A 6678-nucleotide genomic window follows, 5' to 3' on the forward strand; every position below is an offset into this window, starting at 1 on the left:
GGTTATGATTTTACAAATTAAGCACCTAAACATCATGTTATACAACAAATTTGACAGAAAAAGTAGTTCAATACACAGTAATGCTATGCAGTAATTACTATATTTATGAATTTAGCACCAAAATATCACAATGTATTGAAAACATTGACTACAAAAATGCGTTGGATAATCCAGAATGTTGGATATGCGAGTGTTGGATAAGTGAGACTCTTCTGTATCAGTAAAATAACTTCTTAGGGAAAAATCCCTTCCATTTCTCCTGGCTTCCTATAAGATCTATTTACTGTCCCTTAGACACACCTACCTTGTTATGTTTGTTTTTAGTAGTTGCTGCTTGATTCCCCATACTATGTCAAACAAAGAAGACAATAGTTGGAACTAACTGTACTGTAAACCTTGTTAATCCCACAATGGTGTTTGGTGTAGCATAATCCAGATCTTCCACCTCAAAGAAAGATGTGATGAGAACGCCACTAACATTTTACCAGCTGCTCCCTGCATTCCTTCAGCTTATTTCTGACCTAAGATGCTTCACATCGTTATGTCACTCAAAACAGAGCAAGGACAGTTGGCAAAGATTTAATGAGGCTTTTCCTACTTTCTGATTTAATGGGTTTTCTTTCTTTAAAAAAAACATTTCTAAAATATATCAATTATTCTGACTTCTTTTCTGCAGAGGCCAATGCATATAAATTCAAACAACCAATTAAATAAAAAGAACTTTAAAAGCAATTAAATAAAATGAGGCCTTTTGTGTGAAGTGAACAGAACAAATGGAAACAGGTCCCCCTCTCTCTTTGCTGTCTGTAGGTTCTTTTCTGGAAAAGAAAAGGAGAAAAGCATAATTGGGACACAAAGACCCAAATCTCACTGCTAACTCTAACTAAGGGCACCTCATGAAATCTAGCGGTTATATCTATATGTTGACTCGGTATTCAATAACTGATTTAGTGGATCTACTCTAAGTGGGGTGACCAATAGGATCCAAGACAAAACCATATTGAATGGTGATTAATTGGCAACACGAAGGAAACTGTACAAATGAGTGTGATTGCACATTTGCCATTTTATTTTAGACAAAATATCTTGATTCCCCATATAATTAGGTCTTTTCTCCAGGGATTTCCAACCTGTTGATGTCCCAAATTGGACATCAACTCCCATCACTCGCACCCAATATGGCTATTGGGCAGCAAGCATATCTGGAAAGCACAAAATTGGAGAGAACAGCTACAAAGTGAGGAAGCCACTTCAAGACAACTGCCAATCAGTTGTCATTAAATGATAGCAAATAGTCATATACTCTTACTGCATTTTTTACTGTCATGGATGAGGAATGGTGCTTGTGGGATTTGCTGCTTCTTTTGCCTGAATAACTTGACTGGCTTTGAATATGATGCACTTTGGGGCAGCAAAATGTCTGGGTGCCCCTTGAATCCCATGTTCCTGAAACAGCCACTGGGGTCTAGTGGTGCTGGAATATAACTCTGGAAACCAAGGTTAAATTCCCCACTCAGCCATGGAAACCCACTGAATGTCCTTGGGTGAGTCACACATCCAGCTCCAAAAATCCCTGTGATATTACCATTAATTGGAAATTACTTGAAGTCACCAACAACAAGTCTGCTACAGCATAAAAAGAGACTGTGATGCAACTATGTTCCCAGCCATAAACACTCAAAGAGTTGTATAAGATGACACAGGACTGTTAAGCTTCTGATCTTGTTATTCCTGAAGTGGAGCCCCCAGTGGCATAATGGGTTAAACCCTTGTGCCGGGAGGACTGCTAACTTGAAGGTTAGGTTGCTGACCTGAAGGTTGCCAGTTCGAATCCAACCTAGGGAGAGCGTGGATAAGCTTCCTCTGTCAGCTCCAGCTCCATGCAGGGACATGAGAGAAGCCTCCCACAATGATGGCAAAACATCAGAACGTCCGGGTGTCCCCTGGGCAACGTCCTTGCAGACAGCCAATTCCCTCATACCAGAAGCAACTTACAGTTTCTCAAGTTGCTCCTGACATGAAAAAAAAATCCTGAAGTTTGAAATCAATAAACCTACCCTTCTTGAAGTCAAGAAACTTTTCTAAGAAACCAGTAATTTGTATCTTTCTGTATCCTGTTACACCATGAGCTCAACAAACATGTTAACTGCTAATGTTCCTGTTGCATTAGTATCAACTTCATTGCTGCATCTAAATAAGCAGTTTGAAGATGTTGATCTATGAAAGCTTGTGCTGCAATCAATACTAAAGGTGCTGCTAGATTGTTCCTTCTACCTTCCCATTTTGGGGCTTTACTTCTCATTGGGTGTGTTTGCGATTGCAGTCTTGGAATGTAAAATTCTACTGATAAAAATCAACAAAAGTGTGAAACACTCTTCAGTACTAACAATTTGCATGTGTATGACATGTACTGTGTTTGGAACAGATATCTACATTTAGAATTGATCCATTAATCCCTTATGAAGTTATTGTTACAATTCAGTTCCACTCTGGTGATCCAAAAAAATCAAAGGCTATAGTGGTTCAATAGCAGAGCATATACCTGGTACACCAAAGGCCTCTCCCAGGTTCACTTCCTGACATTACCAGGCAGGAATGACAAAGTTCCCTGTCTGATATTCTGGACAGCCGCTGCCAGTCATTGTGTGTGAACAATACTGTTATAACTAAACTAGTGGTATGATTTGATGTAACTTACCTCCTTATGTTCTTAATCCATTCAGTAACATGAGAGTCTGGGGATCGAAATGCTCCATTCTCATTTAGGAATTTAGTTCTCAGCCTGGGCCAGCCCTGTCATTGGGCACAATGAGGCAGCTGCCTCAAATGGCAGATGCTGAGTAACAGAAAGCAGCAAAGGTGCCAGCTTCCCTCTGGTGTGATGATGTTGTTTATATGCCAACAGTGAATTCAAATTCAGCTGTCAGTCTGACTGTTGTCTGTTTCTGGGTGGTAGAGTGCAATCTTCTCCTCCACCTCTTGAATGGCCTGACTCTTTCAGGACAATCCTTTTAAGGCAGTGGTTCTCAACCTGTAGATCTCCAGATGTTTTGGCCTTCAACTCTCAGAAATCCTATCAGCTGGTAAACTGGCTGGGATTTCTGGGAGTTGTAGGCCAAAACATTTGGGGACCCACACACACCCAAAACATACATAAACACAGTCGTTTTTCTATATCCCAGTCTGCTCTTCCCTGCAGTTTTGCATCACAGTTGTTCCACACACAGTGGTCTGCTGCTAGTTCTCTAGTAATTAGGAAACACCAGATCATTTATCTCCCCTTGTATCTTTACATTCATTGTGGAGGACCAAGCATTTTAACCACCCTCACACCTTCCTTCATACTCAGTGTCACTGTGGCTGGTCCGGTAAATAGTGTCTCTCCACATAGCAAGGAGTGCAAGTGTACTTCATGGCCAATCCTATAGACTAAGTACCCCCCTAACGTCCTTTGTGTTCCTGCAGTGGCAGCATTGCATGTTGTCTCCCCCCCCCATGAGGTTTGGAGGAATTGGGGAGCTGGAATCCAAAAAAGTAGCTTCTCCAAGCTCTGCTGAATACCCACCCTCCCTTTTCCTCCTTCCAATGTCCCTCTTTCCTTGAAGGAACTAAATCCCTGCCCCAGGCTTTTCAGACTGCTAGAATTCCTCAGTTAATGCAGCATAATTGCTACCAGACGCAAAGCAAGGCTGGAAAAGTTGTGGGATGATTAGAAGCAGATTCAAAGACAGGGCAAACCTTGCTGAGGCAGACAGCTCTGAGGGCAATAACCAGCTCTCCTGGGCAAACACACGGCACTGGCACTCGGCTGGCTCCCCGGGGAGCTCCTTCTGGAGGCACTTTCCCAGGCAAGGTGCCCATACAAACCTGGCTCCTCCTGCAGACATGAAAACTGATGAAGAGCAGCAAGGAGGACGACATGCCTTATCCCACCAGCCTCATTTGCTTTGGGTTCTTTGATTTTCTCTAACTCTGTGAACCCGCTAATCCCAAGAAATCCTCAAATGGAGGTTGCCAAGTCAGTGTTCTTCGTGTTGTCGAAGGCTTTCATGGCCGGGATCACAGGGTTGTTATATGTCTTTCGGGCTGTGTGGCCATGTTCCAGAAGTATTCTCTCCTGACGTTTCGCCCACATCTATGGCAGGCATCCTCAGAGGCATCCATGCCTCACAGCCTCTGAGGATGCCTGCCATAGATGTGGGCGAAACGTCAGGAGATAATACTTCTGGAACATGGCCACACAGCCCGAAAGACATACAACAACTCAGTGTTCTTTGCTTGACCCAGCAGAAGTTTCAGCTCCAGAGAAGCAAAAGGTTATGAGAAAGACAGGTAGATACTCAAGGATTGTTTCAGTACAGCAGCCCTTTCCCACATAGCATCTGCCACTGGGAACTACTACCCCCCCCCCCCCACTTTCAATTAAGAAAAACAGTTGCCACTTGTCTTCATTATTTGAAACATCTCTCATTTTGCCAATGCACTGTACTAGCCCAGGGAATAGATTCAAGATGGGGACAAGGAAGGAGGCTATGAGATTTAGTCCATATAAAATACAATGATGCTCAACAACTGTGAAAGGAGCTTAGGGGAGCACAACATTTTTGGACTACAGCTCCCACCCTCAGTCAGCATGAACTCAAGAAATTTAGGGAGCTGTAATTTTTAAAAAGATTTTCCAAACCTCTGTAGCAAATAGATTCATATAAGAGGTTTTGAATAGATGCTAACCCTAATAGCTATACATTAACACCAATGTTAGAGATGTTATGTCTTACAGTGTCTGGAGAATTTTTATCATGATCATTTCCTTGTAACTGCCATACTTTTATCCTATGGAATCCTGGGATTTGCAGTTTTGGGAGTGATATTTAGAATTATCAGCTGGAGAACTCTAATGTCGCACAAAACTACAAATACCAGGACTTAAATTAAGTTGCTGTGGTAGTTAAAATGGAATCACGTTGTCATAACTATGTGCGTGATGACACCTGTATTCATTGGACCAGTTCAGATACCAGGAGGTCTCACTTACCTGTGATCCATGGCTGCTGCCACAAACCAAGATCCTCACATTTCCATCCCTTTACAATGGGAGCTCACCTTGTCCCGCAGATTCGAACATCCAACCTTCCGGTCAGCAAGTTCTGCAGCTTAGCAGTTTAACCCACTGCGCCACTGCAGCCCCTTAAGGGATCATAGTATAGTGTAAACAGCCCCTAGCTGATTCAGAATAGATGGGAGGGTGTTAGCATCTTGTTAGCCATTTTGGAAACAGAATGCAACAGAATTGCATGTTGGGATTGTTCCTTTTTTTTTTTTTTTTGTCTCTCCCTACATCACATGTTGACTGTGCAGATCCTTTACTGCCCTACCACATAAAAGTACAGTCGACAAATCATCTTTAAAATAGTATGAAAGTAATTTAAAGCGTCTGAAACACTTTAACATGACAGAAAAATCTACTGTCCAGTGAACAAAACTAAAGTTTTGGTCGTCCTCTATCACTGTATTATATAGATGCTAACTGCTGTGGGATCGCATTCTTCATGTACTACGTCTAGTGCAACACACTAGGTTAGGGCCCTCAGAAAGAACATGCAGCACATTTACACACAGTTTTCCATTAATGGAAAGAAGGAACTGGAAAGCTTACAAGGAACAACTTGGGGGCTAACACTACTTTGCTCTCCCTGCCTCAGCCCCTGTAAAGGTAGGTGATACAATTAGCCCTGGCCATACCGTTTGAAAGCATGTTGATGATATGCACAGTGAAAGTTCCTGTTACAGCTGGGTATCTGGGGGAGGTGGGGGGGGGGGTTACATCATTGTCAAGGAAGCATTCACTACCCCTTTGTTCACCATCCTCCCACTCAGTGCAAACAGTCTTTGTCATACCAGGTATTGGCTGTAGGTGCAGGTATTCTTTCTTACTCCTGATTACATACCACACAGAGACATTGCCTGATGCCTACAGGGGGTATATCCTGGCACAGACAATGCCAGTGCACTGAGGTGGAAAAGGAGCACAATTATGATGGCAGAGCAGTGTGTTCTGCCAGGTTAACTAAAGATCCTGGCCACTGTTTCCAGGGTGTTTTATTTCCATACAAATAATTCAGGTGCTCTGAGAAACGTTTCTTGGGAAATTACCTTAGCAGCATGCCAAGACCCCCTAGGAAGGTAGGAATGTTCTAGGGTCTTCCCACAGTTATTGCTGTAGATGGTAGCAGTGGAAAGATCTACTACTATGATCACAACCATTGTATCTGGTAAATAAGAAAACTCGGCAGGGTCTCAGAGGAGATTGGGAAAATGTTCAGGTTCCATTCATAGTTGAGCTATAGGATCTGTTTGTCCAACTCACTGAATACATTCTGTTTTCTATTCTTCATATCTGACCCCAGCAGTTTGATGTCTCATGTGCCAAATCTATGCAATCTCCTTAATCACCCTAACCATAGGCCTTCCTTGTTCTACACCCCTTAGGATTGTTTGCTATATTGTGTAGTCAAACAGTGATAAGTAGAAAAATGTGAAGTTCTCCAAATATTGTTGGGTTTCATCTCCCACCAATCCAAGCAGCATAACTATGCTGGGAGCTGTAGTTCAGAAACACCTGGAGGGCTCCAAATTCCCCTTTACTGATTTATAGTCTGTCAGCAGACTATATCCTAT

This window comes from Anolis carolinensis, chromosome 1, assembly GCF_035594765.1.
Source record: "Anolis carolinensis isolate JA03-04 chromosome 1, rAnoCar3.1.pri, whole genome shotgun sequence".
Taxonomy (NCBI): domain Eukaryota; kingdom Metazoa; phylum Chordata; class Lepidosauria; order Squamata; family Dactyloidae; genus Anolis; species Anolis carolinensis.